We start from the raw sequence: 24,387 nt of genomic DNA, 5'->3' as shown, positions 1-24,387 counted from the left end.
ACAGTGTTTTATATATATCCATAGATACACGTGCACACACCTGCTCAGCTGCCCATGTGCAAACACGTGCCTGCCATGGAGCATGTATCTACATAGGTCTACATATTCCCTAGAACACAAATAACCTTGCAGAGAACTTGCTACATGTGCCAGGGTTCTTATCTACCCAATTGTGCATACATAGCAAAAACAAACAAAAAAACCCTAATACAACCACACACCCACAAGACAAAACCAAAATCCAAAACCAAACCCCAAACCCACCAAATCCTCAGATGACTCTTAAGTTTGGAGGGACAGAGACTAAGCAAAAAATTAAGAATATTAGCCGGGCACAGTGGCTCATGCCTATAATCCCGGCACTTTGGGAGGCCGAGGTGGGTGGATCATCTGAGGTCATGAGTTTGAGACCAGCCTGGCCAACATGGCGAAACCCTGTCTCTACTAAAAATACAAAATTAGCTGGGCGTAGTGGTGTGTGCCTGTAGTCCCAGCTACTCTGAAGGCTGAGGGAGGAGACTCGCTTAGAACCTGGGAGGCAGAGGTTGCAGTGAGCCAAGATCACGCCACTGCACTCCAGCGTGGGCAACAAAGGGAGACTCTATCAAAAAAAAAAAAAAAAAAAAAAAGAATATGAGTTTCTATTCATTGCGTGCTCACTAAATGCTCAAAACTATACTAAGCACTTTACATATACTGTCTCACCTAGTCTTCATAACAACCCCATGAATCAGATATTAGCACTCCAATTGTTTCTTGCAGGAAGACTGAGGCCGTGGTAAAGTCCCAGTACCCCAAGGGATTATATGCACATCAGTCTTTTTTTTTTTTTTTTTTTTAATTTTACTTTAAGTTCTGGGATACATGTGCTGAACGTGCAGGTTTATTACATAGGTATACATGTGCCATGGTGGTTTTCTGCAGCTATCAACCTGTCATCTAGGTTTTAAGCCCCACATGCATTAGGTATTTGTCCCTTCCCTTTGCCCCTACCTCCTGACACATCAATCTTTTTGATATAGCTTGCCAAGGTCACATAACTGGCAATTCACAGAAGCAAACTTTGATGTGCAGCTGTGTTCTGACTACAAAACCTTTGTTCTTAACCACTAGGATCTTAATCATTTGTGTTTTTTAAGAAAAAAAATCCAATGACACCGGTTAAAGCACTGTAATGAAGACTTTTTTCAAGACCATCATGATAGGTATAAAAACAATGGGATATTGTAGTGGGAGGGAGAGAAATTGTGTTTAACTCTGAATATAGCGTGAACAAGTGGGAATTAGTGGCCAAGGGGCAGGGTAGGGGGCCAGTGAATGGAAAATTACTAAGAGGAGTTATTGGGGGAAGAGGGATTCTGGCTAAACTGACCTAACAGGATTCCTGCTGAAGACAGGCCAGGGTGATCAGTCATTACGTGACGGATGGTAGAGGATGAGGAACCTGATCAGATATTGAGGGTGATCAGATATCAAGGGTGGGGGTGTTCTTGCAAAACTTGACTTAGTAGGGTTCTTTGCTAAAACTATATTTTATGAGGAAGTACACATGTATCGACCTAGGAGAAGGTTCAGGAGCCTGATTAAAGTTTGGTCAAAGTCGGGCACGGTGGTTCATGCCTGTAATCCCAGCACTTTGGGAAGCTGAGGCAGGTGGATCACCTGAGGTCAGGAGTTCGAGAGCAGCCTGACCAACATGGAGAAACCTCGTCTCTACTAAAAATACAAAATTAGCCCGGCGTGGTGGTGCATGCCTGTAATCCCAGCTGCTTGGGAGGCTGAGGCAGGAGAATCACTTGAACCTGGGAGGCGGAGGCTGCAGTGAGCCGAGATCGTACCATTGGACTCCAGCCTGGGCAAAAAGAGTGAAACTCTGTCTCAAAAAAAAAAAAAAAAAAGTTTGGTCAAGCAAACCATCTTTGTCAATTTCTATGTCAGGCCTAGAGAGAAGAAATAAATTTATTTTTACTTTTACTCTTATTTTTTGAGTGAGAGTCACACTCCGTCACCCAGGCTGGAGTGCAGTGGTGCCATCTCAGCTCACTGCAACCTCTGCCTCCTGGGTTCAAGTGATTCCTCCTCCAGAGTAGCTGGGATTACAGGTGCACACCACCATGCCCGGCTAATTTTTTGTATTTTTAGTAGAGATGAAGTTTCACTATGTTGGCCAGGCTGGTCTTGAACTCCTGACCTCAAGTGATCCGCCTGCCTAGGCCTCCCAAAGTGCTGGGATTACAGGCATGAGCCACTGCACCTGGTGTGAATTTAATTTTTAATGAATAGCAGCATGAGACATCTTCCACTGCCATCATCCTCAATTTAGAAGGAGAAGCTAGCTATTAAAAAAAAATTGTAGCAAAATATACACAATATTAAATTTACCTAGTAAACCATTTTTTAAGTAAACTCAGTGGCATGAAGTACTTTCTTTTAAAAAATTATTTTCATTGATACATGATAATTATACATATTTAAGCCAGGCGAGGTGGGATTATGCCTGTGATCCCAGCACTTTGGGAGCCCGAGGCGGGCAGATCACGAGGTCAGGAGATCGAGACCATCCTGGCTAACATGCTGAAACCCTGTCTCTCCTAAAAATACAAAAAAAATTAGCCAGGTGTGGTAACAGGCGCCTGTAGTCCCAGCTACTTGAGAGGCTGAGGCAGGAGAATGGCATGAACCTGGGAGGCAGAGCTTGCAGTGAGCCGAGATTGTGCCACTGCACTCCAGCCTGGGGAACAGGGTGAGACTCCATCTCAAAAAAAAGATACATATTAAAGTGTTCATGTGATATTTTGATACAGGCATACAATCTGAAATGATCAATTTGGAGTAATTAGGATATTCATCACCTCAATTTTTTTTTTTTTTTTTTGATACAGAGTCTTACTCCAACACCCAGGGGCTGGAATGCAGTGGCATGATCACGGCTCATTGCAGCCTCAACCTCCCAGGCTTAGGTGATTCTCCCACCTCAGCCTCCCGAGCTCCTGGAACTACAGATGCTCACCACCACGATTGGCTATTTTTTTTTTTTTTTTTTTTGAGACTGAGTCCTGGTCTGTTGCCCAGGCTGGAGTGCAGTGGTATGATCTCGGCTCACTGCAACCTCCGGCTCCTGGGTTCAAGTGATTTCTGGCTAATTTTTGTATTTTTACTAGAGATGGGGTTTCACCATGTTGGCCAGGCTGGTCTTGAACTCTTGACCTCAAGTGATCTGCCCACCTCGGCCTCCCGAAATGCCTCATTAGGCATGAGCCATGAGCCACCGCACCCACCCGTGGCTAATTTTTTGTATTTTTTGTAGGGATGGGGTTTTGCCATGTTGCCCAGGCTGGTCTTGAAGTTCTGGGCTCAAGCCATCTGCCGGTCTTGGCCTCCCAAAATGCTGGAATTACAGGCGTAAGCCACTGTGTGCAGCCTCACCTCAAACATTTATTGTTTCTTTGTGTTAGAAACATTTCAAATCTTCTAACTATTTTGCAAAATACGATAAGTTATTGTTAACTATAATCACCCTATTGTGCTATTGAACACTAGAAATTATTCCTTCCATTTAATTGTCTGTACCCATTAGTCAACCTCTCTTTATTCCCCCTGCTACCCTTTCTGGCCTCTGGTATCTACCATTCTAGTCTCCACCTCCATGAGATACCTTTTCTTAGCTCCTGCATATGAGGGAGAACATGTATTTGTCTTCTGTGCCTGGCTTTTTTCATTTAACATAATGGCCTCCTGTTCCATCTAGGTTGGTGCAAATGACAGGACTTTATTCTTTTTTGTGGCTGAATAGTATTTCATTGTGTATATATACTACATTCTCTTTTCTCATTTATCAGTTGATGGGCACTTAGGTTCCTTCCATATCTTACCTTTTGTGAGTACTGTTGCAAGAAACATGGATGTGCAGATATGTCTTTAATGCACAATTTCCTTTCTTTTGGGTATATACCAAGCAGTGGGATTGTTGGATCATATAGTAGATCTATTTTTTTAATTATACTTTAAGTTCTAGGGTACATGTACACAATGTGCAGGTTTGTTACATATGTATACATGTGCCAGGTTGGTGTGCTGCACCCATTAATTCATCATTTACATTAGGTATATCTCCTAATGCTATCCCTCCCCCCTTCCCCCACCCCACGACAGGCCCCAGTGTGTGATGTTCCCCACCCTGTGTCCAAGTGTTCCCATTGTTCAGTTCCCACCTATGAATGAGAACATGCAGTGTTTGGTTTTCTGTCCTTGCGATAGTTTGCTCAGAATGATGGTTTCCAGCTTCATCCATGTCCCTACAAAGGACATGAACTCATCCTTTTTTATGGCTGCATAGTATTCCATGGTGTATATGTGCCACATTTTCTTAATCCAGTCTATCACTGATGGACATCTGGGTTGGTTCCAAGTCTTTGCTATTGTGAATAGTGCCACAGTAAACATACATGTGTGTGTGTCTTTATAGCAGCATGATTTATAATCCTTTGGGTATATACCCAGTAATGGGATGGTAGATCTATTTTTAGTTTTTTGAGGAACCTCCACACTGTTTTCCACGGGGGCAATACTAATTTCCATTCCCACTAGCTTTTCCCTTTCTTTGCATCCTGACCGGCATCTGTTATTTTTTTGTCCTTTTGGTAATAGCCATTTTAACTGGGGTGAGATGATATCTCATTGTGGTTTTAATTTGTATTTTACTGGTGATTAGTACTGTTGAATATTGAGCATTTTTTCACATCTGTTGGTCATTTGTATGACTTTTTTTTTCCTTTTTCCTTTTTTTTTTTTTTTTTTAAATACAGGGTCTTGCTATGTTGACCACGCTGGTGTTGAACTCCTGGGCTCAAACCATCCTCCCACCTCAGCCTCCTGAATATGTGTGTCTTCTATTGAGAAATGTCTATTCAGATCCTTTGAGTGGTATTAAGTACTTTCATGAGGTTGTACAACCATCATTACTATTTCCAGAACTTTTAAATCATCCCAAATGAAACTCTGTATCCATTAAACAATTCAACTTCCCATTACTTCCCCTTCTCCCAGCTCCTGGTAACCACTAGCCTATTTTCTGTCTCTGTGAATTTGCGTGTTCTGGGTGCCTTATATAATGTTGAATATTTTCAAGTTTTATCCATGGAGTAGCATGTAATGAGGTGTAATATGATTGGACCTTGCAATGAGGTGATCCTGAGAGGCATTATCTGACCGGATCCTGCTCTGGGGTGATACCAGAGCTCCATCTGATTGGGTCCTGGATCCCTGCTATGTGGTGTCCACTTTTATTTATTTTTATTTTTTTAGAGACAGGGTTTCACTCTGTCACTCAGGCTGGAGTGCAATAACGTGATCATAGCTCTTCATAACCTTGAACTCCTAGGCTTGAGTGATCCTCCTAACTCAGTCTCCCAAGTAGTGAGGACTACAGGTGCATGCCACCACACCCAGCAAATTAAAACAAAAAAAATTGTAGAGAAGGGTGGCTCACTATGTTATCCAGGATGGTCTCAAACTCTTGGGCTCAAGTGATCCTCTTGCCTGGGCCTCCCAAAGTTCAGGCATGAATGACTGTGCCCAGCCAGTGTCTGCTTCTCAATTCAGTCCCTGCTCTTGGGTCTGAGCAATTAGATTCCCCCTATAGTTGCACACTTGGTTCATCTGGACATGCTCAGGTTACGTGATCTGAGGGTCCATGGCAACTGAAAAACAACTCACAACTTTGTTACATAAAGTTGAACCAGATTGGGGAAAAAAAAGTTGAACCAGATTGGTCCAGTGCAGCTACATCTCAATAAATACATGTTGACTCAAAGAAAGAACTAAACCAGACTCGAAAAATTATAAAGTCAAGCCAAGTTTCCTTCTGCTTTTTTTTTTTTTTTTTCCTAATGCCTTTCCCCACCTCTGTGATGCTCTCTTTTCTTTCCCTCCTCTGTTTCTCCAAGAAAACATTCTTAGGACAGGACCTAATGAGTGGAACAGTAGAAGGAACCCTGGACTGGAATCAGGATACCAGGGTTTCACCCTGGCTTTGTCACTGGATAATCATAAATTCTTCTCTCAGGGATTATACTCTCCATGAATAACAGAAGAGGATTTGCTTGGCTAATCTTTAGGTTTCTTTCTGGTTCTGGCTTTCCAGATTTCAGGCTACACTCAGACTAAGATGACAGGGTTATTTCTTCCAAGGGTATTTTGCACTGAAGCACAGGACAGAGGAAGAAAGGAAGAATGGTGAAATTCTAGGCATCCTCATGTGGCTGGGAGAGGTATTTTCCTGTCATCATGCACCCTAGGAAAGTAGAAGTAAGGCAGATCCTTATCCCAGCCCCTGAAACCTGCCAACTTGTAAATTCAGCATTGACTCACACTCAAGGAAGTAGCAGAGGACACTGTGGACTAATTCTTGGGAGCAGGGCCTCTTGCCTGGTTGGTGTGAATCCCTGTGGGCAGCTGGTATGAATGGGTCTGGTCCTGGACACTCCCTGGGACTTCATTAGGAATTAGTAGGCCTTTTAGGTAAGCTGGTCATTGGAGAGGCAGGAGAATTGGGGTTTAGTCCGGAGCCTGTCACTTGCCAGTTGTGTGGCTTGAACAAGTCTTTTCTCTCTGGGCATCAGTTTCTCCATGTATCACATAAAGGAGTTAGATGCTATGGCCTCCCTCCACACTCTGGCTACCTGAACCTTCCAGTTCCTCAGACACATCATGGTCTTTTCGTGTCCTGGGCATTTGTTCACCTGGAACACTCCCTCAACTCCATCTCCTACCCAACTCACCTGATTTACTCCTTCATGGCATGTCCTTCAGGTCCAGGCTACCTCCATATGAGAGAGTATTGAGTGGAATACAATGTGGAATGGTGGGGACTGTGGAAAACTGCAGACTGTATATTCCACTGAAGCTATTCAAGTACTTAAAAATTATTTTCTATTGTAGTAAATACACATGATATACAATGTAGTATCTTTTTTTTTCTTGTGAAACAGTATCTATCTCACTCTGTTGCCCAGGCTGGAGTACAGTGGCATGATCATAGCTCACTGCAACCTTGAACTCCTAGGCTCAAACAATCCTCTCACCTCAGCCTCCCGAGTAGCTGGGACTACAGGTGTATGCTACTATGCCTCACTGTTTTTTTGTTTTTTTTTTTTTTTTTGTAGAGATGGGGTCTTGCTATGTTGCTCAGGCTGGTACTGAACTCCTAGCTTAATGATCCTCCCACCCTGGAGTCCCAAAGTGTTGGGATTATATGTGTGAGCCACTGCACTCAGGCTTCACACTTATATATTCTTAAACATTTCAAAATTCTTCAAATCTGTGTTATTATTGTGAGGTAGGCCTAGAAGGCATAATTATACTCATTTTATAACTGAGGAAAGCAGAGACTCGAAGTTAGAGCTACATAGAGCTCTATAGCAATATAACCTTCTCTAGGGTATATTGTTACTCCTCCCTTTTAAACCTGAGAATGATGTCGTAGTCATTAATGGCCTTCTTTCCGCTGATCCAATACTCTGCCCCAGAATCTTACTTATCACAATGTTCTAGTTAGCTACTACCAATTAGGTGAAGTTGACACTTGAGAGAAAAACTATTTGCCATCCATCTGTGACTGATGTTCCTTGCTTTTGCTATTAGGCAGTTTTAAATATTTTCTTTCTTTCTTTCTTTCTTTCTTTCTTTCTTTCTTTCTTTCTTTCTTTCTTTCTTTCTTTCTTTCTTTCTTTCTCTCTTTCTCTCTTTCTCTCTTTCTCTCTTTCTCTCTTTCTCTCTTTCTCTTCTGTCTTTCTTTTGAGACGGAGTCTGGCTCTGTCGCCCAGGCTGGAGTGCAGTGGCCGGATCTCAGCTAACTGCAAGCTCCGCCTCCCGGGTTTTCGCCATTCTCCTGCCTCAGCCTCCCGAGTAGCTGGGACTACAGGCGCCCGCCACCTCGCCCGGCTATTTTTTTTAATATTTTTTAGTAGAGACGGGGTTTCACCTTTCTTTTTTTTTTTTTTTAATTGAGACAGAGTCTTGCTCTGTTGCCCAGGCTGGAGTGCAGTGGCGCCATCTTGGCTCACTGCAACCTCCCTCTCCCAGGTTCAAGTGATTCTCCTGTCTCAGCCTCCCAAATAGCTGGGATTACAGGCACATGCCACCACGCCCGGCTAATTTTTCTATTTTTAGTAGAGATAGGGTTTCACCATATGGTCAGGCTGGTCTTGAACTCCTGACCTCAGGTGATCCACCTGCCTCTGCCTCCCAAAGTGCTGGGATTACAGATGTGAGCCACCATGCCTGGCCAGTTTTAAATTTTTTTTAAAAGTTAATGTATTTTTCTTTTTCTTTTTTTTTTTTTCTGCATCAGGGTCTTGCTCTGTCACCCAGGCTGGAGTGCAGTGGTGTGGTCATGGCTCACTGCAGCCTTGACGTCCTTGGCTCAGGTGATCCTCCCACCTCAGCCTCCCAAGTAACTGGGATTTACAGGTGTAAGCCACCATGCCTGGCTTTTCTTTTTAGAATTTTCTGTGGTGATGGGGTCTTCCTATGTTGCCGAGGCTGATAAATGTATTTTTCAAGAAGGTCCGAGGCTCACAGATAATAAATTCTACTTTATTTCCACTACTAGGACACACGTGTATACTACTACTCCTGTTTTCCCCCATTAACTTGACTTTTAGGCTTTCTGATTTTTGTTTTCTTCTTTTTTTGGAGACAGAGTCTCACCCTGTTGCCCAGGCTGGAGTGCAGTGGTGTGATATTGGCTCACTGCAACCTCCACCTCCCAGGTTCAAGCGATTTTCCTATCTCAGCTTCCCAAGTAGCTGGGATCACAGCCACCTGCCACCATGCCTGGCTAATTTTTGTATTTTTAGTAGTGATGGGGTTGCACCATGTTGGCCAGGCTGGTCTCAAACTCCTGACCTCAAGTGATCCATCTACCTTGGCCTCCCAAAGTGCTGGGATTACAGGCAAGAGCCACTGCGCCCAATCAGGTTTTCTGATCTTGAATGTCCTGATCTTAACTGAAGTATGTTAGAAAGAAGGGAGGCCACCAGTACTCCAAGGGAGCTCCAGAACAAGGCCTCCGGACTCTCGGTCACGTCTGTTCTTTACTGTAGCTTGTAGCTTAGCTTTTTTTCTTTTTCCCATTGAACTTTGTGTTAAATGGAGTTCATGAAGAAACAGAAAATCTGAATAGACCAATCATGAATAAGAAAAGTGAATCAGTAATAAAAAGTCTTCCATCAAAGAAAAGCCCAGGACCTGATAACTTCACTGCTAAATTCTACCAATTATTTAATGAAGAAGTATACTTCACAAACTCTCCCAAAAAATTAAAGAAGATGGAATATTTCTGAACTCTTTTTATGAGGTTAAAATTACGTGGTACCAAAGCAGTAGAAGGATACTACGAGAAAACAAAATTATAGACCAAAATCCCTGATGAACATAGATATAAAAATCCCAAACAAAATACCAGTAAACCAAATTCAACAGCACATTGAAAAGATCATTCACCATGATGAAGCGGGATTTATCCTTTTATGCAAGGATGGTTCAGCATATGCAAATCAATAAGTGTGATACGTTGCATTAACAGAATGAAGGACAAAAAATGTATAACCACCTCAAAAGATGCAGAAAAGGCATTTGACAAATTCAACATTCATGATTTTTTTAAAAAACCTCTCAACAAATTAGGTATCAAAAAACGTATCTCAACACAATAAATGCCATGTATGACAAGCCCACAGCTAACAAGATACTTAATGGTGTTCTTTATGATCAGGAACAATACAAGGATGCACTCTCTTGCCACTTCCATTCAACAGAATACTGGAAGTCCTGGCCAGAGCAATTAGGTAAGAAAAATAAAAAATAAAAGCTATCCAATTCAAAAAGGTAGGAATTAAATTCTCTGCTTGCAGATAACATGATCTTATATATATAAAATCCTAATGACTCCACCAAAAAACTGTTAGAACTAATAAATTTAGTGAAGTTGCAGGATGTAAAATCAACATATAAAACTTAGTAGCATTTCTATACACAAACAATAAACTATCTGAAAAATTGAGAAAACTGTCCCATTTACAATTGCTACAAAAAATAAAATGGTAATAAATTTAACCAAGGAGGTAAAATATCTGTACACTAAAAACTATAACATTTAAGTGTTCTCACCACAAAAAAATAAGTATATAAGATAATGGATATGTTGACTAACCTGATTTAGCCATTCCACAATGTGTATATATATCTCAAACAACATGTTATATACCATAAATATATGCAATTTCTATTGTCAATTAAATCAATAGATGAATAAATAAATAATCATAAAGACCAGAAGATATTGGAATAACATTTTCTTTTTTTTTTGAGATAGAGTCTTCCTCTGTCTCCCAAGCTGGAGTGCAGTGGTGCTATCTCGGCTCAACTCCACCTCCCAGTTTCAAGTGATTCTCCTGTCTGAGCCTCCCGAGTAGCTGGGATTACAGGTGCACACCACTAGTAGAGACAGGGTTTCACCATGTTGGCCAGGCTGTCTCAAACTCCTGACCTCAATGATCTGCCCACCTTGGCCTCCCAAAGTGCTGGGATTACAGGCATGAGCCACCGCGCCCAGCTGGAATAACATTTTAAATGGATTAAAAAAAGGAACCACAAACTCAGACTTTTTAAAATAAAGATGGGGTCTCACTATAGTCTCACTATGTTGCCCAGGCTGGTCTCAAACTCCTGGTCTCAAGTGATCCTTCTGCCTCAGCTTTCCAAAGTGCTGAGATTACAGGCATAAGCCACCATGCCCAGCCAACCCAGAATTTTATATCCAGTAAAAATATTATTCAGGAAGAAGGTGAAATAAATACATGCTCAAGCTATGGAAAGTTACAGATATTTGCCAGCAGACAGATGCTTGGCTCACTGCAACCTCCGCCTCCTGGGTTCAAGTGATTCTCATGTCTCAGACTCAGAGTAGCTGGGATTACAAACGTGTGCCATTACACTTGGATAATTTTTTGTATTTTTAGTAGAAACGGGATTTTGCCATAATTGCTGGGATTACAGGCGTGACACCTGAACCACAGAACAAGACTTTGTCTCAAAAAAATTTGCATACATGACTTTTGTGTATATATATAAAATATATATGTATATGTAAAATTATAAAATGTATATATATTTAATACAGATTACACCTATAACATAAAGGAAAGAGAGTAGATGAATCTATATGGTGGTAAGTTTTCTATCCTTTACTAAAATAAAACAGACTGTGAAAAGTATGGTATGTGTATTATAATATCTAGAAAATTCAACATAAAAAAGATGTCAGTTCTCCCAAATTCAACATTATCTATAGATTTAATGCACTTCCTCCAATATTTTATATAGACAAAAATAACCCCATTCAAAAATTTATAGACACAGACCCTGGAATAGCTAAAACAAAACAAAACAAAGAACCAGTCTTAAAAAAAAACAAAGTGGGAAGAAACTCTACCTGATATGAAGGCCTAACTATATAACTAAGTAATCAAGAGAGTATGGTACTGGCAGAGGTATAGTGTAGAGATTAATGGAGCATAACAGACAACCTGAAAATAGGCCCACACAAATATGCCCAACTGATTTTCGACAATGGTGCAAAAGGAGGAAAGATAGCCTTTTACACCTCTTCAACAAATGGTGCTGGAGGAAATAATAAGCTGTTACAACAAGGTTATAGAATACAAGGTTAATATACAAAAGTCAATCACTTTCTTATATACCAGAAAACAACTAAAATTTAAAATTAAACACATAATACCAATTTATATTAGCACCCCAAAGTGAAATACTTAGGTATAAATCTAACAAATTATGTACCAAGAACTGTATGAGGAAAAGGACAAAACTCTGAAGAAAGGAGAACTAAATAAATAGAAAAACTCGATATTGTCAAGATGTCCAATTCTTCTAAGCTTGATCTATAGATTTGATGCAATCTTAATCAAAACCCCAGCAAGTTATTTTGCGCTATCAATAAACTGATTTTAAATTTTATATGTAGACAAAAAACCTAGAATAGCCAACATAATATTGAAGATGAAGAAGACTGACACTATAAAGCCATAGTAAGCAAAACAGTATAGTGTCATCTGCTTCCACTTATATGCATTTTTAAAGCACCAAAAACTGAGTGAACACAGTGGCTCATACCTGTAATCCCAGCACTTTGGGAGGCCGAGGCAGGCGGATCACTTGAGGCCAGGAGTTCAAGACCAGCCTGGCCAATGTGGTGAAACTCTGTCTCTACTAAAAATACAAAATCTAGCCAGGCATGGTGGTGTACACCTGTAGTCCCACCTACTCAGGAGGCTGAGGCATGAGAATGGCTTGAACCCAGGAGGTGGAGGTTAGAGTGAGCCAAGATAGTGCCACTGCACTCCAACCTGGGTAACAGAGTGAGACTCTGTCTCCGTAAATACATAAATAAGGCACGAAAAACTTTATCAATGTGTGTATGTGTTTTATGGATAGACAAAGACAGAAATAGAAGGTTCATGGGTGCAAACATATGTAGAAATGAAGTATGAAATGACCATAGAGATGATAAGTGGTAACTTCAAGATAATAGTTACCTCCAGAGAGGGAGAAAGGTTCAAAAGCAGAATGTTTATTAAAGCTATACAGTGGAATTAATTGTTAAAAAGGACAGAGAGACAGCCAGGCACAGTGGCTCACGCCTATAATCCCAGCACTTTGGGAAGCCGAGGCGGGTGGATCATGAGGTCAGGAGATGGAAACCATCCTGGCTAATGCAGTGAAACCCCGTCTCTACTAAAAATACAAAAAATTAGCTGGGTGTTGGGGTGGGTGACTGTAGTCCTAGCTGCTCAGGAGGCGGAGGCAGAATGGCGTGAACCCGGGAGGCGGAGTTTGCGGTGAGCTGAGATGAGACTCCATCTCAAAAAAAAAAAAAAAAAAGGACAGAGAGATCTACACTAAAAGGCACACACAAATAAGCACAATACAATACAAGGAGTGTGATAATCTCAGAACAGATGAAAACAGAGACAAAGAGAGAGAATAATGTACCTGGGAAGCTCTAGGAAGATTTCTTGGAGGGGGCAGCTTGGAACTGAGCCTTGAAGGGTGGGTAGGATTTCCGTAGGCTGAAATTGAATGAGGGAGAGATGAGCAGCGGCATAGAGATGTGAACACAGAGGCAATTGGAGAAAAGCAGGTCATACCAGCTAAGGTGAAGGTGGGAAGAAAAGGGGGTGAAGGGGTCCTCCCCATGGGTAAGAGGACTGTTATACTCTTTTTTGCTAGAAGGCTTCCCAGAAGGTATTATGAGCAACCTGAAGGCCAAGCCTCACCTTTTCATGACCCCACTGCACATATGACAGTACTTTACATATACATATACCAAACATCATAAAAGGATTGAATGAGAGCAATGTCATCTAAGGGAAAAGAGGAGTTTAGGATTCCTAGAGTCTTGTAATAGAGTCTGATTGCAATAACCAGATTATTGCCTCCATTGTGCCTCTTTTACAAAGAATTTATAAGAGGGAACCTAGGGTGTAGCAGAAAGTTGTGGGAAGTTCATATGTATAAAGTTAGGGTTAGGATTTAGAGCCCTGCCCTTTCTAGTGTAACACATTGACATTATCTTAGAAGCACTGCAAGGACACAAAACTATTTGTAACTGTTTGAAATCTCACAGAACTTGAAATAGGATAGTCAGTTACATCATCTGTTGAAATTGTGGGCCGGGCCCAAGGCTCCCAGCACTTTGGGAGGCTGAAGCGGGAGGATTGTTTGAACCTGGGAGTTTAAGGCCAGTTTGGGCAACATAGTGAGAACTCATGTCTACAAAAAGAAAAAAAGAAAAAAAAAAAAGAGCCAGGTGTGGTGGCACACACCTGTAGTCCCAGCTACTTGGGAGGCTGAGGTGGGAGGATCACTTGAACTGGGGTGGTTGAGGCTGCAGTGAGCCGAAATTATGCCACTGCACAGCCTGGTTAGTGGAGTGAGACCCTGTCTCCAACCAACCAACCAACCAACAAATAAAAACTAAAAAGAAAAAGAAGGCTGGGTACGGCGGCTCATGCCTGTAATCCCTTTGGGAGGCTGAGGCAAGTGGATCACCTGAGGTCAGAGAGTTCGAGACCATCCTGACCAAAACAGAGAAACCCTGTCTCCACTTAAAAAAAAAAAAAAAAAAAAAAAAAATTAGCCGGGCGTGGCGTATGCCTGTAATCCAAGCTACTCAGGAGGCTGAGGCAGGAGAATCACTTGAACCTGGGAGGTGGAGGTTGCAGTGAGTTGAGATTATGCTATTGCACTCCAGCCTGGGCAACAAGAGTGAAACTCTATCTCAAAAAAAACAAAAATCAAAAAACAAACAAAAAAAAACAACTGCTTTTGTCATATCCTACAAATTTTAGTATATTGTGTTTCCATTTGCATTTGCCTCAAGATATTTAGAGTTTCCCCCTTTTTTGAACCATTGGTTCTTCAGAGACATATTGTTTAATTTCCATATATTTGTGAATTTTCTGAAATTCTGTTATTGATTTCTAGTTTCATACCTTTCTGGCCAGAAAAGATACATATTTGATATGATTTCAATCTTCTTAAATTTGTTAAAATTTTTCTTATGACCTAGCATGTGCTCTATCCTGGAGAATGTTCTATGTGCACTTCAGAAGAGTGTGTATTCTACTGCAGTTGGGTGGAATGTTGTGTACATTTCTATTAGGTACATTAGGTATATACAGTGTTGTTCAAGTCTAGTGTTTCCTTATTGATTTTCTATCTGAGTAACCTATCCATTATTGAAAGTGAAGCATTGAGGTCTCCTACATATTATTGCATTGCTATCTATTTTTCCCTTCAGATCCCTTAATGCTTCCTTTATATATCTAGGTACTGTGATGTTGGGCACATATATAATTGCTGTATCTTCCTATTGAGTTGATACTGTTGTCATTGTGTAACGACCTACTTTTCACTCGTGATAGTTTGTTTGTTTTTCAAATGGAGTCTCGCTCTCTCACCCAGGCTGGAGTGCAGTGGCGTGATCTCAGCTCACTGCAACCTCTGCCTCCCGGGTTCAAGTGATTCTCCAGCCTCAGCCTCCCGAGTAGCTGGGATTATAGGTGCCTGCCACCACGCCTGGCCAAATTTCATATTTTTAGTAGAGATGGAGTTTCATCATCTTGGCCAGGCTGGTCACGAACTCCTGACCTCAGACGATCCTCCTACCTCAGTGTACCAAAGAGCTGGGATTACAGGTGTGAGCCACTTGTGACAGTTTTTGACTTAAAAGTCTATTGTGTCTAGTATCAGTTCCCACAGTTGCTCTCTTTTGGCTACCATTTGCATGGGCCTTTTTCCATCCCTTCAATTTTAGACTGTGTGCTCTTATATCTGAAATGAAACTCTTGTAGATAGCAGGTAGTCGAATCTTGTTTTGTTTTTTAAAATCCATTCAGCCACTATATGTCTTTTGATTGGTGAGTTTAATTCATTTACATTTAAAAGTAATTATTGATAGGTAAGGACTTACCGCTGTCATTTTCTTGTTTTCTGTTTTGCAGATTCTTTGTTTCTTTTCTCTTACTTTTTTTTTTTTTTGAGACAGAGTCTTGCTCTGTCACCCAGGCTGGAGTGCAGTGGCTGGATCTCAGCTCACTGCAAGCTCCTCCTCTCAGGTTCACGCCGTTCTCCTGCCTCAGCCTCCCCAGTAGCTGGGACTACAGGCACCCACCACTTCGCCCGGCTAGTTTTTTGTATTTTTTAGTAGAGACGGGGTTTCACCGTGTTAGCCAGGATGGTCTCGATCTCCTGACCTCATGATCCGCCCGTCTCGGCCTCCCAAAGTGCTGGGATTACAGGCTTGAGCCACCGCGCCCGGCCTCTCTTACTTTCTTTGTGATTTGATGTTTTTTTTTGGTAGTGATACACTTTGATTATTTCCTGTCAATATTTTGTGTATCTACTATCGGTTTTTTGTGTTTACCCTGAAGCTTGCATAAAATATAGTTATAACAGTTTATTTTAAAGCTGACAAAGTTATTATTATTATTTTTTTTTGGGGCCAGAGTCTTGCTCTGTCGCCCAGGCTGGAGTGCACTGGCGTGATCTCAGCTCACTGCAACGTCCACCTACCAGGTTCAAGCAATTCTCCTGCCTCAGCCTCCCAAGTGGCTAGGATTACAGGTACCTGCCACCATGCCCGGCTAATTTTTGTATTTTTAATAGAGACAGGGTTTTACCATGTTGGCCAGGCTGGTCTCGAACTCCTGACCTCAAGTGATCCGCCTGCCTTGGTCTCCCAAAGTGCTGGCATTACAGGCATGAGCCACCACGCCTGGCCGACAAAGTTATTCTTATTCCCTTTTTCTTTTAATTTTTATACTAGGGTTAGAAGTAATTTATACATCACCATTACTTTATTATGTTTTTGCCCGTATATTTACCTTTACTAGCAAGTTTTGTGCTTTCATGTGCTTTCATGTTGCTGTTTAGCATCTTTTCATTTCAACTTGAACCACTTTCTTAACATTTCCTATAAGGCAAGTCTAGTGGTGATAAACTCTCTCAGTTTTTGTCTTTCCTTCATTTTTATAGGACAGTTTTGCTGGGCATGTATTCTTGGTTAGTAGGTTTTTTTTTTTTTTTTTCTTTCAGCACCTTTTATTTTTGTTGTTTTTATTTTGAGATAGGGTTTTACTCTGTTGCCTAGGCTGCATTGCAGTTGTGTGATCACGGCTTGCTGAAGCCTTGACTTCCTGGGCTCAGGTGATTTTCCCACCTCAGCCTCCTCAACATCTGGGACTACCGGCATGCACCACCACACCCAGCTAATTTTTGTATGTAGATATGCAGTCTCACTATGTTTCCCAGGCTGATTTTAAACTCCTAGTTTCAAGCAATCCTCCCATCTTGGCCTCTTAAAGTGCCGGGACTACAGACGTGAGCCACTGCATCCAGTCAGCACTTTGAACATATTATCTCACTCTATTCTGGCCGGTAAGGTTTATGCTGAGACATACTCTGACAGTCTCATGGGGATTTCTTTTTATGTGAAAAGTCACATTTATCTTGCTGCTTTCAAAATTACCTCTTTATCTTGAGTTTTGACAATTCAATTATAATATATCTTGATGTAGAACTCTTTAGGTTTAACCTGTTTGGAGAATTTGCGTTTCATAAATCTGGATGTCAATTTTCCCCAGATTTGGGATTTTTTTCAGTGATCATTTCTTTAAATAAGCTTTTATGCTTATTTCTCTTCTCTTTTTGGAGGTGGCATAATGCACACATTGGTTCCCTTGATGTTATCCCGCAAGTCTCACAGGGTTTCTTTACTCTTTCATTCCTTTGTTTTGTTCCTTTGGATAATTTCAAATGACCTGTCTCCAAGTTTGCTAATTCTTTCTTTCGTTTGATTGAGTCTGCTGTTGCTGCTCTCTATTGGATTTTTCAGTTCATTCATTGTATTCTTTTTTTTTTTAGACAGAGTCTCACTCTGTTGCCAAGGCTGGGACTGCAGTGTGTGGTCACTGCAGCATCGACCTGCTGGGCTCAAGTGATCCTCCCACCTCAGCCTCCTAAGTAGCTGGGACTACAGGTGTGCGCCACCACACTCTCAGCTCATTAAAATTTTTTGGGGGCCAGGCACAGTAGCTCATGCCTGTAATCCCAGCACTTTGGGAGGCCGAGGTGGGAAGATCACCTGAGGTCAGGAGTTTGAGACCAGCCTGATCAACATGGAGAAACCCCATCTCTACTAAAAATACAAAATTAGCCAGGCCTGGTGGTGCACACCTGTAATCCCAGCTACTCGGGAGGCTGAGGCAGGAGAATTGCTTGAACCCGGGTTTGGGGGCGGAGGTTGCAGTGAGCAGAGATCACGGCACTGCACTCCAGCCTGGGCAATAAGAGTGAAACTCTGTGTCAAAAAAAAATTTTTTTTGGGGGTGTGTGTAGATGAGGCTTCCCTATGTTGCCCAGGCGGATCTCAAACTCCTGAGCTCAAGTGATCTTCCTGCCTTGCACCCCACAGTGCTGTGATTACAGGCATGAACCACTGTGCCTGGCCCATTTTTAAATAAAATTTAATAACAAGGAAAATCTTCATTTAAAAGTGCTGAGTAACAAAAACAGGCTACGAAACTATATGTACACAGTTTGGTCCCCAAATATGAATACTTGGTGTGTGTATATGTACAAACAATAACATACATAAAACCTGTAAGGAAAATTATTAGTAGTGTTTACCTGGCTGCTAGATGACTTAAAAATACTTTTCAATAATATTCATATTCCACACCATATGGAAACACTCAGGATAGTTTGAAATAAATCAACATAGAAAAAGCAGAGATGAGGCTGGGCATGGTGGCTCATGCCTGTAATCCCAGCACTTTGGGAGGCTGAGGCGGACAGATAACCTGAGGTTGGGAGTTCGAGACCAGCCTAGCTAACATGGTAAAACTGCTTCTCTACTAAAAATACAAAATTAACTGGACGTGGTGGTGCTCATCTGTGATCCCAGCTACTTGGAAGGCTGGGGCGGGAGAACGACTTGAACTCAGGAGGTGGAGGTTTCAGTGAGCTGAGATCCCACCATTGCACTCCAGCCTGGGCGACAGAGTAAAAAAAAAAAAGAAAAAAGAAAAAGCAGAGATGAGATACAAAGTTAGAACAGGGAATTTTGCCAACAACAGCAAGACTCCATCTCAAACAAACAAACAAACAAACAAACAAACAAACTATAACCCCTGCCTTTTCAGGAGCTTAAAACCCAAGCATGTACTTAACGGTCATGGTTTTTGTTTTGTTTTTTTTTTTTTGGTGAGATGGACTCTTGCTCTGTCACCCAGGCTGGAATGCATTGGCATGGTCTCGGCTCACTGAAAGCTCTGCCTCCAGGATTCAAGTGATTTCCCTGCCTCAGCCTTCTGAGTAGCTGGGATTACAGGCGCCCACCACCATGACTGGCTAATTTTTGTAGTTTTAGTAGAGATAGGGTTTCACCCTGTTGGCCAGGCTGATCTCGAACTGTGGACCTCGTGATCTGCCCGACTTGGCCTCCGAAAGTGCTGGGATTACAGGTGTGAGGCACTGCGCCCAGCCATGGGTGGTTTTCCTTTGAGGATGACAAAAATGTTTTAGATGGAGAGGGCAGTTACACAGCACTGTGAACGTGCTAATTGCCACTGTGCACTTTACAATGGTTAGTTTTATGTTATGTGCATTTTGCCTTTTTTTTTTTTTTTTTTTAAGACAGAGTTTTTCTGTGTCACCCAGGCTGGAGTGCAGTATCGTGATCTTGGTTCATTGCAACCTCTGCCTTCCAGGTTCAAGCAATCCTCCTACCTCAGCCTCCTGAGTGACTGGGACTCACCTCATTTTTATAAACAAATAAATAAAACATGCATACAGCACCGGGCCAGGAGATGACCAAAATTAAATTCCTCACCCAGATAACTTCTCCCCAACCTGTTGACTGATCCTAAAAGTTTCATGGGCTTCATTCATTGTTCAACATGTCATTTAAAAAGGATTAAAAAGGGAATTTATTTCACCACCAAAAGAATACTCTCCCGTCTAATGGCTGAGCCTGATAATTCTGCATTAAGAAACTCATTCACTCATTCATTCATTTATTCAGAATATCCACTCTGCCAGGCACTGGGGTTGCAGACATGAGTACAGCACCGTCTCTGCTTCAGGGGCTCTCTCGGTCAATCAGGGAAAGTTTACATGTGACATGCACACACGGTTCCCTGTGCAGGAATGCTTTCCCCTTACTCTTTGCTAGGCAAACTCTTGCAATCCTTTAATCTCAACTTTAACGTCTTCAGAGATGCTTCCTAACCTGCACTTCGCCCCTAACCTAGATATCTCAAAGATCCTTGTTCTCATCCTTCCTAAACTTTTCCTAATTTTCAATTTACATGTATTTGTATAACTATACTTTTAATATCTATGCTCCCCGCTAAACTATAAGCTTCATGAGGACAGTGCCAGGTTATCTTAGCCATCGCTGTGCCTAACACTGGGCTAGCACATAATAGATGCTCAATAAATATTAGCTGTGTGAATAAATGAATTAAAATAATGAACATAAACCACTATAATGTGATAAATGCTGTGATAGTGAGACAAGGTGAGGCAGAATATACCTAACTTGTGTAACATGTCTTGCCGTGGGAGGTGGAGAGAGATGCAAAAGAGACAACCTTTAAGAGAGAATATTTGCACTGAGTCTTAAGGGGTAAGTAGGACTTTCTGAGTCAACACAGTTGGGAAAAGGTATGAAGATGTCAGAGCATGTGGTTTACATATTCAGAGAACTGGAAGTGCTTGTGGTCTGCATGGCTGAGCAGAACAGCAGGAGATAAGGCCAGAGATGTGGGTAGAAACTGAACCACCAGGGAGGTTGGGCAGTGTGCATACTTGAATTCGTCTGATCGAACACTTGAGTAGTGAGCCAGAAAAGCAAAGGTTTCTAACCTAAGACTCATGGATGGACCCCCTCAGAGGGGGTTTCAGACATTCATTTACCCCTAAAACTATATGCACAATTGCCATATTTGTGTTTTCTTGCAAAGAGGGTCTATGGTTTCTATCAGATTCTCAGAAAGATCAGTGACCCCAAAATAGGTTAAGAACGACCACCAGCCAGGCACAGTGGCTTATGCCTGTAATCCCAGAACTTTGGGAGGCAGAGGTGGGCAGATCGTTTAAGCCTAGGAATTCGAGACCAGCCTGAGCAACATAGTGAAACCCCAGCTCTACAAAAAATACAAAAATGAGTCGGGTGTGGTGGCACACACCTGTAGTCCTAGCTACTCAGGAGGCTGAGGTGGCGGGCCCATTTGAGCCCAGGAGGTAGAGACTGCAGTGAGCCGTGATCATGCCACCACCACCTTCCTTGGGCATCCTAATTAGCCCATCCCCAGCCCAGTCTGTGACTTTCATAGTACTCATAACAAAATATAAATGTATTGTTTATTTCTTTGCTTACTTGTTTATTGTCTGTTCTCTCCACTATAAGACAAACTCTGTGAGGTCTAGGACTTTTTCTTATTCACTGCTCTATTTCCAGTGCCTAGCACACATGGCGTGGAACTTACAGAAGCTCAACAAATCTTTGCTGACAATAAATCTTATTGTAGGTTTTTTTTTCATTTTGGTAAAATACACATAACATAAAATTTACCTTCATAACCATTAAGTATCTACTTCAGTGGCATTAAATACATTCATACTATTGTGCTACCATCTCCACCACCCATCCGCAGAACTCCCTTCATCTCACAAAACAGAAACTCTATACTGTTTAAACAATACCTATGAAAACAATAACTCCCTAATCTCCCACCTCCACCCTGCCCCAGTTGCCCTGGTAACTTTCTGTCTCTATGACTCTGACTACTCTAGGTACCTATTATAAATGGAATTACATAGTATTTGTTTTTTTTTTTGTTTTTTGTTTTTTTTTTTTTTGGGATGGAGTCTTGCTCTGTTGCCCAGGCTGGAGTGCAGTGGCTGGATCTCAGCTCACTGCAAGCTCCACCTTCCAGGTTCACACCATTCTCCTGCCTCAGCCTCCTGAGTAGCTGGGACTACAAGTGCCTGCCACCAAGCCCGGCTAATTTTTTGTATTTTTAGTAGAGACCAGGGGTTTAACCGTGTTAGCCAGGATGGTCTCGATCTCCTGACCTCGTGATCCACCCGCCTCGGCCTCCCAAAGTGCTGGGATTACAGGCGTGAGCCACTGCGACCGGCCTCTTTTTTTCTTTTTTGAGACGGAGTCTCGCTCTGTCGCCCAGGCTGGAGTGCAGTGGCACGATCTTGGCTCACTGCAAGCTCCACCTCCTGGGTTCATGCCATTCTCCTGCCTCAGCTTCCCGAGTAGCTGGGACTACAGGCACCCGCCACCACGCCCAGCTAATTTTTTGTATTTTTAGTACAGATGGGGTTTCAACGTGTTAGCCAGGATGGTCTCCATCTCCTGACTTTGTGATCCACCCGCCTCGGCCTCCCAAAGTGCTGGGATTACAGGCGTAGGCCACCGTGCCCGGCATCCATATTAAAGCATGTATCAAAATTTCCTTCCTTTTTGAGGCTGAATAATATTCCATTGTATGTATATACCACATTTTGTTTATCCACCTGTTGATGGACAATGGGGTTGCTTTCACCTTTTGGCTATTGTGAATAATGCTGCTATGAACATGGGTGCATAGGGATTTTTAGTACTTTTTGAAAGCAAGGTAATCACAGAATTGGTGGATGGATGGATAGATACATGATTAGATGGATGGATGATAAATGAATGGATGGGTAGATGGATGGATGGATGGATGGATGGGTAGATGAATAACAGATGGATAGATAAATGAAAACACTCTGAACCAAGAATTAGGAGAGCTGTTTCCTGTCCTGGTTGTGATACTTTTCACATGTATAACACACCAGGCATTAGAGATACTGTGAGGTAACAGTGATCCCATTGTAACTATGGCAGTAGTAGTGAGTTAAAAGGAGTTTCAAAATATTTATAAAGATGAGTAACTCTGTGATAATTCATGATCACAGTTGGCATGTGTCAGTAAAAGGATTGTGTACTAGAACTTAAGGTATTGCTGACTAAGGAGAATGGGGGTTCCCTGTGTGATAACCCTGGGAAAGAAGAGAGTGACTCATGTTGGGTAGAACCACATTCAGTACCAAATATAGAACAACTGGAACATTAGTCAAAAGAACATAAACAGTATCAATGAAAATTCGGGAGCTTGCGCCACAGAGGATACTGGCAGTGAATGAGTACAAGTTCCAGAGAAGCTTGTATAAATGAAGAGTTCAGAGAGAGGAGATCTTGAGGATATTGAGCTCTGTGCTGAACTGGCCCACAGGATTTGCTCAAACATAGTCTCACCATCCACGGCAACTATAAGAACCAATCTCAACAGAAAAAGGAAAGAAAACAAAGTTCATATCGAAGGAAATACAAATGGCATAAAAACATATTGAAATACACCAAATCTCTCTCTAATAAGATAAATGCAATCAAAACTACAGTGAGATACTATTTTTCACTTACTAGACTGGAAAAGATCATAAACAACTTGATGACACATTATGTTGTGAAAGGAAACATGTACTCCCACACATCACTGTGGGGAGCATCAATTGGTACCACTTGTAACAGTAATTTGAGACCATCTATCAAAATTATATCAAGGGAATGAGAAGATAAGCCACAAAGTGGGAGAAAATATTTGCAAAATATGTACCTGTCAAATGACTGTTACCCAAAATATGCAAAAAACCTCTTAAAACTTAATAATAAGAAAATTAACAACCTAATTTAAAAATGAGCAAAAATCTGAACGTCTAGACACGTCACTAAAGAAAATATATAGATGGCAAATAAACATATGAGGAAATGCTTGATGTTACGTGATTACAGAATTACAAATTAAAACAAAAATGAGATGCCACTATACACCTATTAGAATGGCCCAAATCCAAAACTTGACAACACTAAATGTTGGCAAGGATGTAGAGCAACAGGAACTCTCATTCACTGTGAGAATGCAAGATGGTACAGCTACTTTGAATAAAAATGTGGCAGTTCCTTACAAAGCTAAACACAGTCTTTCTGTGCATACAATCCAGCAATCATGCTCCTTAGTAAATGAGTTAAAAACTTATGTCCACACAAAACCCTGCACATAAATATTTATAACAGCATTATTCATAAATGCCAAAATTGAAGCAACCGAAATGCGAAATGTCTTGCAGAAGGTGAGTGGATAAATATACTATAGTATGTCCATACAATAGAATATCATTCAGTGCTTAAAAGAAATGGTCTATTAAGTCATGTAAAAGCATGGAAGAACCTTAAATGCATATTACTAGGTGAAAAAAGTCAACTAGAAAAGGCGACATACTACATCATTCCAACTATATGACATTATGGAAAATACGAAACTACAGAGACAGTAAAAAGATCAGTGATTGCTAGGGGCTAAGTGGGGAGGACAGGGTGAATAGACAGAACACAGAGGATTTTTAGGGAAGAAAAGCTACATTCTGTATGATTCTATAATGATGAATGCATGTCATTATACATTTGTCAAAACTCATAAAATGTACAACGTCAAGAGTGAACCCTAAACTATGGACTTTGGGTGAGAACAAAGTGTAAATGTAGATTTATCAGTTGTCAAAGGTACCATGCTAGTGTTGGATGATAGTGGGAGAGGCAGGGCATGGGGTGGGAAGGGGTATATGGGAACTCTTTTTACTTTCCACTCAATCTTGCTCTGAACCTAAAACTGCTCTAAAAGAATAAAATTCATTTTTTAAAAATTA

At 41.5% G+C, this 24,387-nt stretch overlaps 1 long non-coding RNA gene across 3 annotated transcripts in view; it reads left to right on the top strand.

Annotated features, from left to right (window-relative positions):
• Positions 1-24,387, top strand: part of LOC103223198 (uncharacterized) — a 70,588-nt gene that overhangs the window by 30,289 nt on the left and 15,912 nt on the right. For 2 of the 3 annotated variants that reach the window (XR_012089468.1, XR_493726.3), the window contains one exon: positions 4,806-5,824. The exons of the other annotated variant lie outside the window; for it this stretch is intronic. This is a non-coding gene — a long non-coding RNA (uncharacterized lncRNA). Of the gene's footprint in view, positions 1-4,805; positions 5,825-24,387 lie in introns of those variants that run through there. 3 annotated transcript variants of the gene reach the window in all.

This window comes from Chlorocebus sabaeus, chromosome 19 (assembly GCF_047675955.1).
Source record: "Chlorocebus sabaeus isolate Y175 chromosome 19, mChlSab1.0.hap1, whole genome shotgun sequence".
Classification (NCBI taxonomy): Eukaryota; Metazoa; Chordata; class Mammalia; order Primates; family Cercopithecidae; genus Chlorocebus; species Chlorocebus sabaeus.
This window is presented reverse-complemented; position numbering and strand designations above follow the sequence as displayed.